This window comes from Neltuma alba, unplaced genomic scaffold (assembly GCF_004799145.2).
Source record: "Neltuma alba isolate B1F8T4 unplaced genomic scaffold, ASM479914v2 tig00005200_pilon, whole genome shotgun sequence".
Lineage (NCBI taxonomy): Eukaryota > Viridiplantae > Streptophyta > Magnoliopsida > Fabales > Fabaceae > Neltuma > Neltuma alba.
This window is the reverse complement of record NW_021634018.1, coordinates 18,933-32,055: the sequence shown is the minus strand read 5'-3', so window position 1 is coordinate 32,055 and position 13,123 is coordinate 18,933. Positions and strand designations below refer to the sequence as shown.

The 13,123-nt window shown below is 32.4% G+C and overlaps 1 pseudogene; it reads right to left on the bottom strand.

Moving 5' to 3' along the window:
- Positions 1-522: 522 nt before the first annotated feature.
- LOC114747101 (protein NRT1/ PTR FAMILY 6.3-like) lies at positions 523-4,765 on the bottom strand (annotated as a pseudogene).
- Positions 4,766-13,123: the final 8,358 nt, after the last annotated feature.

The window sequence follows — 13,123 nt, the reverse complement described above, 5'->3', positions numbered from 1 at the left end:
AAACTTTATCTCTCTATCTTGTAAAGAGGGCCAGAGATTAAGTTAAAAAATGTTCTAATATTTTAGGCCAAGCGAGTATATATTGACCCTAATCTTTATATTGACCCTAATCTTTCTCCACAGGTGAGAAAAACTGCACATGAGATTACTTTGTAGCATTGAAATGTGTGTGTCAGAGGGGAGGGAAAGTGACTTGCATCCAAACCCCAAAAACCAAAAAATACATTAAATTTATAATTTGCTTTTACATTTATCCTTAAAAAATATTAAAAATATATTTTTTATTTTTTCTCGCATATGGTACAACTTGAAAAAAATCATTAATTATCTTAGAAGTGATTTATATTTTAGAAATAAACTTTTTTTCCCCTATAAGTTACTTATAAATCAGAAGAGAGTAACATTGAAGTAAATAAACAAGACATTTGATTAGGAAAAGCAACTCACTAATTTCTCTTATAGAACATTTTAATGGGTATTTACAGCCTTGCTTTTCAGATTGCGACCACCCCCACATGGAGCACTGAACTAATAATGTTGTTTCATTGCTAAACTTGATCCAAAGACAGATGTAATGATGAAGATAATGGCTCGTAATACAAAACGGCGTCGTCGCTCTACTGATACAGACGCGATGCTTCGCATCACGCTTGAGACTTACTTTCTTAAACTTGCTTAAAATACACTTAATTAAAAGTGCAAAAAGATCAGCCAAAAAAATATGAGCACGGCGTAAGAGAATTCGGGCTCATATTCTATGCATGGCATGAAGCATCTTGTTCTTCCAATTCTATGCCTTCCTCAGCGAGCCTCTTATCCTTGTAAACATACCCTTTTGCACAAAACAAGTATATTGCAAAGTTCAAAGCACTCAAAATAGCCAAAAGCCAATAGAAGTTATCGAGCCTTCCTTTGTTAAGATTATCTGCTAGCCATGGCTTTCTGTGACCTGTCGCCTTGTGAACTATCGTCACCAACAGTGAGCTGAAGAAAAACCCTAATGACAGTGTGCTTAGGAACACCCTGTGCTCATTGTCTTCATTCCTTTGGGACATTCTCTCAGGAAGAAATCCAACTGTCCTATGTACGTAAATGCCTCACCTGACCCCACTAGCAGAAACTGAGGTATCAGCCAGAAAACACTTAATGGAATCTGGGCATTTGGATCATTTGTCAACCCGTGTGATTCTGCGGATCTTAGCCTTTTGATCTCAGTGAGTGCTGCGGCGGCCATGGCTAGAGCTGAAAACACCAAGCCTACTCCTATGCGTTGCAAAGGGGTCATTCCGTGTGGGTTCTTGAGAAGTTTTCTGGTGATAGGGACGACGATCCTGTCGTAGATTGGGACGGTAAGGAGGATGCTTCCGACGAAGAAGACGGTGAGCGATGCCGGTGGGATCTTGAAGGATTTTCCGACGTGGAGGTCCATGGTGGTTGCTTGTGACACTGAGAAGGTGGTCATTTGTGCGTAGACTGTCCAAAAGATGATGGTTGTGGCCCATATAGGCAACATCCTTATCACCAGTTTTACTTCTTCAACATCAGTTACAGTTAATAGATACCACTTTCTCTCTGTCATTAATTCTCCAGACATTTCTGGAATCTTTATTGCTGCCTTGTCCAAGAAGCTGCACATGTAATGGAAAAAAAAAAAACATATAAGAGATATGTGTATATTATAAATGATTTTTTTTCAGTTTTCTCCTTAATTATCAAAAAATAGTAGTGAGAGAGCAGAGACAAATGAAGATGGTTCTGGTTGTTGTCTTTATTGTGGATATAATTATGATCCAAAATAGTAATCAAGAATTAATTCCAAGCCATTAATGATGTGTTCATACCCTGAACAATGAGCCAAACCAGCTTGATTAGCCATTTAAGCATGTGATGATTGCATAGTTGATAATGAAGTGAGAACTTTCACGATAATTCAACATGTAGAGGCCCACCGTATCCTCAAGTAAGTTCATTTTCGAGGGAAACCTATCTGTTATCTTCTTGATACATCCATTATCCAACCACCTAATAACCTAAACCATTGGACAACACATACACTTTCACACTTCATTATATTCTTGCCTCAATTAATTAGTCAATAATCATTTGTGTTTTTACGGAATTAATTAATTAACTAAGCCTCAAAGTTGTGATTACATGTGGAAAGGTTAGCTTCTTATTAAATAAAAGGAGAAATATATGCTTTTTCAAAGGGCACCCCGATGTGCTCTCCCAAAACCACAAAAGAATAAGAGATAATTGGATTGAGAGAAAAGGGACGGTTGACCAATTGTTTAAGATTGATAAGGACTAGACGGGAGACAGTGAGATAATTTTTTGTCTTCCTTTTGAGATTCGGCAAATTTTAAAGGATCAAATTCCACCACCACAAAGCATATCTATTTAGTCTTTTACTAGGGAAGGTATCATCGGCATGTGTCTGGGAGGGAAAAGGGAAGAGAGAAGATAAAGAAATTTAGGGAGAGAAAAGGGTTCAACTGTATGCAACGATCTGATCCACATGAGGAGGCACGTGTAAAGCGGAAAAAATTCATCCAAATATATTGGAGAGAGAGAAAGGAAAGAATTTTTAGAAGAGATGGGGAAAAAAGGTAAAGGGATTTTTTTATCAGGAAAAAATTTAGGTGAGTTCAACATCGACTAAAAGGTAAAAGGATTTAAAGATAACTATATTTCGTTACTGATCTTTTGTTAGACATATTCTGACATGTTGTATTGGTCATTCATAACCTTAAAAACTTCTTATTTTATATTGATATTTTTTAAATTTTGTTAAAGGTTGTAACTTGTGAGAAAAAATTTGAAGTAGGAAAGAATCAAAGGGTGAGGACAAATCCCTTGAAACTTCGTATTAAAAAAAGCTGACACGTAAACTAGGAGTCCTAAATGAATTAATTAGTACTTAGCAAGAAAAAAATTATGTCAACCACTAAGAATTAAACAATTAATTAATCAGTGAACCAAACTAGGAAAGAGGGTAAGATTCAGACAATTAAAAACCAAAGAAAAAGAGGGTAAGATATGTTAATTACCGGAACTCTTTGCTGTGAGGCAACCTCTGCTTCTTCTTCTTCTTCTGTCCATCATCTGCAAGATCATCCATATTAAACAGCAACGACGGATCCGACGGCAACTCCAAGTGTCTCTTCCTCCAAGCCGCCACGAACGCCGCCAGCGATCTGCGTCAACGGACTACCGACCAGTTTCTTGAACCGGTACTTCTTAGTTCCCGACAAGAAGACAAGAAGAGCAGAGACAATGGCACACGCGCAAATCCCATATCCCCATTCTCTTCCCACGTTATCTTGAATGTACACAAGAACTGTCACCGCGGCTAGCGACCCTATGCTTATGAAGAAGAAGAACCAGTTGAAGAACTTTATCATCCGCTTCTTCTCCCCCTCGTCGGAATCGTCAAACTGATCCGACCCGAACCCGGACACGCTGGACTTCAGACCACCGGTTCCGAGTGCTGTGACGTAGAGTGCCAAATAGAGAACTGTCAGTTGCATGTCGTTGGCCGGAACACATGATGAGACATCTTTGCCTGGATTGCATTTTGGAGGATGTAGACTTGGGATTGCGGTTGATATGGCCAAAATTGTAACGCCCTACAGTATTCAGTATAAGATCCGGTAAGAATATATATATATATATATATTGTTATGAACAATATAATTTGTGGAGAGAATGAAGGTTTAGATCATTATTGTTCGTATTCCAGGCAAGCCAACTTGTTGCTTAAATTTGTTTTGCTACTATGGTTTTATGTCTAGTAAAAAGTTTGACAATAATTGCTATATATGGCAAGCATATCACATTTATAATATAACAAAACAACTTTTCTGGGAACAAAAAGTAATCGAATACAAACTCTCCATTCTTATTTGACCTATTGATACTCTGAAGTAAAGATAGGAATATTTCTGGCAAGCACGTGTCGCATCGACGTTAATCACCAAGTCAGTTAACGTCGCTTTATACTAATAACTTAATTATTCTCTATGATGTCCAATTAGTTTCCGATGAAATTTTAGAATCTTTGTACATGAAAATACAGTTGCTGAATTGTTAAAGACAGAGCTCTTACAGTTGCTTGGACGGTAGCGAAAATGGCGATGGTGAGGTATCTGTGGAAGAAGGGATTGAATTAAATAGCTAATAATCACCGTATGGAAACAAAACGGACAGACAAAAGGGAAGGAAAAAGAAAAGAAAAAGTAAAAAAAGGTAGTTGAATCTGGGGATATTCTGGTCAAACCTGCCGAGAAATGTGTCGGCCACAAAACCACCGAGCAAACACAACATGAAAGAGGTTCCCATGAAGTTGGTGACTATGTTAGCAGATGAAGCATTTCCTAAATGCATCGTTCCTGTCAAATATGTCACCAAGTTCACTGCGATCCCCAGCGTCGTCAGCCTCTCGCATGCTTCTCCGCCTATATATATTCAGATCACCCCAAAAAAAAAAAAAAAAAACCAGACAATCTAGTCAATTAATAACCTGTCGGTCCAAGGTAAGTGTATGTTATGTATGGCTGAAAAAACCAGAAAGCTTGCGATAGAAAGTGTACCTAGAATCATGGCGGCTGCTGTCCAACCACCAGTTTTGGATCTAAATGCAGGACGACCCTTGAAATCCCAGGCGTCTTGGATTGTGTCAGACATTGTCTGAGGAAGAGAACCCATTGTGAAGAGTACTATGATTTATGTTGGAGGAGTATACAAGAAGAGGAAGAAACTGAGATGATGATGATGATGATTAAGGTGGTAAGTGGCGCAAGGGATCTGAGGTATTGAGGCCCTATATATATACCAGAAGGCAGGGGGAAAAGTAGGATTTTAAAATTTGTTCTTAATTAATTATAGCCTTTACCAGCCTTACTGTTTGAATCATTGTATAAATTAATGCATAAATAATATGATTATGATTATGGGTCCGTTGGGGGTTATATGACAGATTAATAACAAATTAATTAAACTATATGGCCAAGGATTGGCTTATTTCGAATGAATAAGCACATGGATTTTAGATTAGATAAGTGTGTGTGTATGTGTGTGTGTGTGTGTGAGAGAGAGAGAGAGAGAGTTTTATTGCGGTCCTTCATAAACATCCATTTTTCAATTTGAGCTTATTGTGAAATTGTCTTTTCGATTTAGCTTCTCATAGATAAGACATTCTTCAAATGGGTCCCTCATAAAATTATGTTCCTATTTGGTCCCGAAAAGATTGCTATTTCATGATTTGGCCAACACGTGTGTGAACAATTATTATTAGTCATTAATAATTTTAATAGTATTAGCAAGGTTATATATAATGGAACGGAAATAGTTAGTCTCTTACAACATAACAGATTAAATTTAAATTCTTATTATATTTAATACTTAATTGTGCCTTACACATAATTACCCCAAAAGGATGATGCATGCATTCGGGTGAGTAAAGAAAAATTACTTTTGAGGATAAACTAATGACCAATCCTAATATTTAAATAACCACATTGATAAGGTAACTTTATGAGAGCCTAAATCGAATAGTAGTACTTTACTTTTTATGGACGATATTAAAGTGAAAAAGTTATCGGATTTCACAAATTAAAAAAAAAATCTCGGAAGAACTAAACTGAGGGAAATAAACTTCATTTGTGAAAATGAAAAATAACAAAAATTTACTGATTTGGCTCGGGCTCCTGCTTTAAATTTTCGCAACATTTTATGAAATCATATTTCAAAAAAATTGATAGTAGTTTTCCCAAAAATCTCTTAATAGATTCTTATAATTCGATAACTATAACTATTAGTTCCTTGGTACTTATAATTAAATCTGAGAACCATTGTAATAATTTTTGCAAAAAATAAATTTGTAGACGTAATTTTCCCTAAAATTATATTTTTATCATCTCTTCCATTATAATTGGAATCGGCTTTTCACTCAGAAAAAAGAGAAATATGTAGGATGGATCCATGGAAAAGCATATACTGATGGAATCTCGGCCTTCAGAATGTGAAAGGAGCTTTGTGAAACTCATTAAACTCACCAATCACATCAATCTCTGTTTTTTTTATTTTTGGCCAAATTAAAGAACAATAACTATCAAATTAAGATTATTATTTTCGTTCGTTAATGGCCATACCACCTCTCGTGCTATTATCGTTAATGGCCAGGTAATGATCAAGAAACTGTTCCCTCCACGTTACCTTACTTAATTTATATAAACACTTTGAAGTTGAAATTCTACATATTTTATGTTATTTATAGCTTGTAATTCTCCTCAATCGAGAGAATTCCTATATTTAGTTCTATATTGTAATTGAATTCTCTTTATTAAAGCAATCACGTATTATGGAAGAGTATTGTGAAACAAGAAAATATATTTATTGACTTTTTTGTTTAGATTTATATGTATTAGTTTCTACATTAAATAACTTGTGTGAACATAAGGGAACTGGAATTAATCTCTCTTTCTTCTTCTACAAGGGAACAAATTAAAGAAATTGAAAGTTTATTTTTCTTATTATCGGGCATATAACATAATTAGGGTTGTCGACAATTCTTTGTCGACATCGACCATCACATATAGTTTCAGATCTGAGAAGGCTTTGTTTTATTTCGTTGAAGTTAATTACTTTGTTCTTTAAAATCTAATCTTAATTTTGTCTGTTTCCTTTTGTCATCTAATCTAATTAATGCCGAAATCAGCAAAAATAAACTTTTATCAGAGAGAAAGATATGTTACCAAACAGACTTTAGGCAAGGGTTCATATGTGTTTTTGCCTATCAATTTTTTTTAATACAAATGCATAATTACGTACGAAGTTTATGCGTACAATATATTTATGAAAATTTTGATAATAAATATATATGAAATTGTATTTCTTCTGCTTTAAGACGTGCGCGCGCGCATACACATATGTGCGTGTATACATGTGTGTGTATATTTAAATATATTGAAAGTGCAGCAAAATCTAATTATATTATAACAAAAAACTTTTTATTTATTTTGTTTTTCTTCTAAGTAAACATTTACTCCACTTATAATTATTTTCAGTAATAAAGGATGAATAGTAAGAAAAATTAATTTTTTATTGCACATTTAAAGTAAAAGATATTTGAAAACTAAGGGAATAATTAAAACCATGATCTTAAATTATGTCTATAATAATGGATAAATCATGTTCTAACAAATTTTTAATAATCGTAGTTGAACTTTTACCCCCCAATAAAGCAAAATAATTGTCAACCAAAATCCACTCAAGCCACAGTACGTGTAGGGCGATTGTTAACATTTGCTGTTAATTAAAAAAAAAAGTCTTAATGGCAGTTAAATATGATCATTGTTAAAATGCGTAATAATGAAAATTAATACTACCTCCGGTCCTAATTATAAGAGCCATTTGACTAATTTGAGGAGATTAAAGAAATAAGTTGAGTTAGTTATTTGTCCTAAATAGGTGTTGTCTTTCTTAAAATATCCTTGCTAATCAAGTGTATTGACTAGAATTATCATTGTTAGAATGACTATTTTGAAAAAAAAAAAATATAAATATGATAGACAAAGTGGATTGGGGTCTTATATTTAATATCAAAATAAAAGTCAAACATGGTCTTATATTAAGGACCGGAGGCGTAGTAGTTGTTAATGCAATTAACATAATTAAAACATATATGATTGAGCAGACACCATGATCATCAAATAAACCAAGCGGGGAAAAAAGAACTTTTCGTAATAATAAGAAAGTTTGATAAATTTTTATCTTTCCTTAGTTTATAATTTGCTTATTTTGCATCAAATAACAACATTGGCGTCCACATCTCATTTTGTATCCTGTTATCAAAAAATAAAATAAAATAAGAACACTGGCTTCCGATCAATGATATCATTGTATTTAGGGATATTAAAAATAAAAATTAGGGACAAACAAACTTAAGCTTTCAAAATGAACTTTACTTATCTTATATTATATTTGAAAAGTAGCTAGTTTCGTTGGAATAGATCATTTTATATTTGGCCCAAAAAAAAAAAAAAGACGCTCCATTCACATATTGGCACTTGGATTCTGCGACGATTAATTAGTGCATGTGAAGACTAAAGCCACTTAATTTCCACCACAAGTTTGATTAAAACTCTCTCCTTTAGATATAGTGACGGTTTGAATTGAGACTACTCTATTTAAATATATTTATTATTTATTAATAAATCATTAAACGAGAGAATATAAACTGAAATTGACAAATAACATCCAACTCGCTTAAAAAACAATAAATAATTAAACCACCTTGTGGAGGTTCTGATTTTGGTTTTTACATTTCGGCTCAAACAATTTTCTTATTTAAACATACAGGGCTCAAACTTAGACATTTTTTCAACCTTCATAGCCTCCTCGAATTATTGATCACTTTTATATTATTAGTCTAATATAATTGAATACAGTTGTGTTTGCAATAATTATTTTGAATCTATGATCTCTTCCCAGGTGGCCACTTGATTGGCCACACACGTTATCGGAAGAGTCTTTCCAGTGGGTGACCTACACGTGGGCATGGCTCAATAATAGCACTTAAAAAAAACAATTAACACATCAATTATTTGATTTATATTTATATTTTACCCCTCTCTTAACTCCACATTTTTATATATGAAAACCATAAAAAACAAAATACTAAGATAGCGTATAATGGAAGAGAGAGTCCATCCACGCGTCAGATATTAAACAGTATTCACTATCCATTCAATATATAATATATAATTGCCTATTTGACCCAAAAAAATTGCATAATTGCCTATATATATAGAACTAATGTGACTGTGAGTACGCATATATATTGCAATTTAATTTCAGAACGATAACTTATATTCATATCATGGACGGCAAAAACCGACTTATTGGTCATCATGATGATCAGATTGTGACTTTGAAATTGTCACTTTGTCAGGGGATGATGTGGATGATGCAAATCAATTCTTCATTTTTGGATTAAGTCCTAATCGTAATTAGCACGCGAGTTATCTCTTTCTCTTAATTATCATTTCTTTGCTAATGATGATGAGTTAATAATAAGCTTTCAATCCGAGTCATACCCAGAAAAAAAGTTTAAAAATAACTTTGCACATTCAATCATTACATGTATTCACTAATGAACACATGAAGAAACTCTTATCTATATCTGATCAAAAACAGAAGTAGATAAACATACTTACTACATCACTTCTGTTTATATATCCCCAGATGCGATATAAAAAGTCTTTCAAAACAGACATAAAAAGGCATTTATTATTGTGGGTTCAGTTGTAAAATACATTTTTGGAAAAGTTATTTTTCTTTAAATTAGATGATATATTGAATCTAAAACGACATTACATGATATGAAATTCATTAATTATTAAAACAAAGCATTATTAGTTATGTGGTATGTGGCCATGGTTAATCAACGAGTATATATGATGATAATGAAGATGTGAAAAAAAAAACACGGCAGAATATTCCCTAACTTTATTTCATACATATTCTTCATAATAATGCACCCCTATTCCTCATCATTACTAATTTTTTATTCTATCTTTCAAGGAAAAAAACTGCCAAGCTCTTATGCAAACATATGCATGTACACATACAAAGTTACAAGCATATCTGAATATATATAAATATTATCCAGGTACCTACAAGTTTGAATTGATATAATAAAAAAGTTGACTTGGAAAATAATTAAATAAAGCAATAATTGGTGCATAATATATATGTCATAATTTGATTGATTACCGAGTTTGACGTGCGTGGATCATATGAATTAATTTGATTAGATTCGAGCCATCAGTGATAGGAAGGCGTTGCCAAATATCATATTTAATTTCCAGATGTACATGTTGGAAATTTCCTGCTCCAATTCCACCATATCTATAACTTTAAAACTACGGCCTTCTAGTTCTCCTATCATGAGATTACAGGTTAGGTTTTAATTATAAAAAGGGCTTACAAGTTGCAACAACCTAGGCAATATTGATACCATAGTTAGATAATTAATCTATGAATATTATAGGAATTAGTTAAATTAGTTATCAGTGTGTCTTGATTTTCTAAAACTGTTTTCTTTAATAATATGTATTATAATTACTTCTTAATTGCGACCCTCCTGATATGTGCAAAAAATAGGAATTTTGGGCAAAAAATTATAAATTTGATAGGCAAAGTAGATTGATGTCATATGTTTAAGATCAAAATGAACCTTCTGTTTAGCTCTTATATATACTTAGAACGGGAGGTAGTATCATTTTTCCCAAAAAAAAAAAAATTTAGCGACAACCAATAAAATTTTTTCAAGAAAACTAGGTTTAATATTAAACATAACTATTCGTATTTTCTTGACTGATCTAGAAATAAAGTGGATAATGAGGATTTAGTTTTTGAAATAAAATATCGGGAAAACAGTTTTTATTTTTGGCTTCAGAGTTGTAATCAACCAAGGTCTTTGCAATTTTTCCTTAAAGAATCCATCTTGATAATTATTATTATAAACTTTAATTTAATCAAGGTCCCTAGAAATAAAACGTCGTTAATGGGGTAATTATGAGCTGAGGATATGGCAATGATGTTTAGTAATTAGTAAGACTTTGATTAAAAAAAAAACAAAACCACAATTTCAGGGATTGACAAAAACTCTAGGGACTAGAAACAATGTTTTTCCTAAAATATATGATGTTAGATAAATTGTCATTTGTTGCACAGAACTCAAGAGAGAGGTACTACTAAATCTTATTCGCAATTTATTTTATACGTAGAGTATGGATAACCATAAATTTTATATTTTATATTAATATTTATTACGGAGAGATGATCGATCCCATAATTTGTGTTAAAGTAGGTTTTTGTTTGGAGATGAGAGCAAGATTTGCAGAATTTCTTTTATTGATCACACAATTAGTTAAGGAACGCAGAAAAATCCAGCCAGGCAGCCACAAAGGAGGTATAAACATCAACATAGGAGAAACAAAGCTGTTTGTTTGTCTCTCAACAACCCGTACATAAGGAGAAGCATCGCTGATTTAGCGCAAAACATGAACATGCTTGAAAACTTAGGAAATATATGATACGAAGAAGAAGGAATCATGATTGTTCTGTTTTCATGTTAATCATTTGCTTCATTCATAAGTTCATTTTTCCTCCAAAAGTCAATGCCTCTTTTAATTTATTGATTTCTATAGAGATTATCCAATCCACATAAAAATGTGCGCCTGAATCCATGTATGCTTTCTTGCATCGAGTGAAAAAGTAGTAGAAAACAGTTGGATTGAGTGGTAAAAGATTCAATACATTTTATGATGAAGGATTAACGTGAAAACCTACCCGTAAAATATTCTTTCATGTGCACCTAATTAATACTATAAGTTTTTCTAAAGTGCAAAAGCAATAAAGGTTCCAAATCAATGACTAATCTTCTCGTACTGTAGACTTCCCAAACGAACTTTAGCATTGGCCATATCTTCTCTTCATTTTCTTTCTTCTCATCTTCTTTCCTCCAAATTTTTTCCCGAGCCCATCCAGAGAAAGGGAAAGATAAATTATGAGTTCAATGTAAAAAAATAACTTTGCTATGCTAATTTATATCAGTTAACTTGAAAAGTCCCCCAAAGGAAAAAAACGATGACAATTTTATAAATGAATCTGATGTTTATGGGCTTGCTACGTCCGTAAAACCAACGTAACTATGCGGTTTGATTAATAAACAATGTAGATAATCTCTTAATCCAATTAGATATTATGGATGCATACCAAGAAAACTAGATATTATGGATAATATATTTTGTTTTAAATTTTGTATTACATGTACGAATGATTGTTTATTTCTTTTAAAAAATTTATAAATTTTCAAAATTCATTTTTATATTTATTTTTTAGTAGCGATAATTTACTAAATATATGACAAGAATTCCTCTGTTTATAATATACTTTTATTGTCCAAAAATATGCATTACTCTTGTTATGTTTCACCTGATTAACGTTTCAAAAAATTAGTTCATAAATATGTTCAGTAAGTATTATGTTATGATTAAATCACATGACCTTCCTTACTAAGTATAAGGTTCAATTTTGGTATTAGGCTTCTCTTCTCTATCATTCTCATCCACTTCCTCTCCACTCCCAATTTTCATCATTAAATTGAAATTTGAGCGGTTTACATTTAATTTTATTTTTATTGCAGTTGTAAAAATTTCATGAGTAAAGTATAGAAATTCAAAATTATTCATTTTTTTAAATAATTTGATATTTTATTAGTAATTTAAAAAGAGACTAAATTTGGCCTGATCAAATTTCAATATAATGATGAAGATGGTTCACGGAGGGACGGAGGGAGGCATATTATTTGCTACGCACAGGTATCCCACTAAAAACAATTATATTTGAGACACTTTTGAATACTAAATATGAGTATTTCTTCCAATAGAGATTCAAACTTTGATTTGCCATATTGTAAAGAATTAACCCCTTTCACTATACTTAAAGTTTGGTTATTTTAATTTTGAAGTGCACTCGTAATTTTTTTTATTTTGGGGTTGAGCCTAAGATATATACTACCTTCGGTCCTAATTATAAGACCCAATTGACTAATTTGGGGAGATTAAGAAACTTAGTTAAATTAATTATTTGTAATGAATAGGTGTTGTTTTTTCTAAAATATCTTTGCTAGTCAAGTTTGTTATCTAAAACTACTATTATTAGAAGGATTATGATGGAAAAAAGTGGATAAATATAAGAGATAAAGTAGACTGGGGTCTTATATTTAGGATCAAAATAAAAGTCAAACGGGATCTTATAATAAGGATTGAAAGTAGTATTAATTGTTAGTAGTAGTAACTAATCCCCTCATGCTATAGACTTCACAAAGGGGATTTGGTGCTGATCACGAGACTTTTTTTATACACACCACCAATGATCGAACCTTTAATTAGATATTTTAAGAAGTCCAACTAAGTGCCACCTATAGTAGGCCTTGCGATTATACTTGCAAGTTTACTATGGATGAAGATTAAATGTTTTACTATGCTAGGCTTCATCATTAAGGACCCGTTTAGTTCAATTCATGCATACTTAGAGATGCTAATGCAATGCA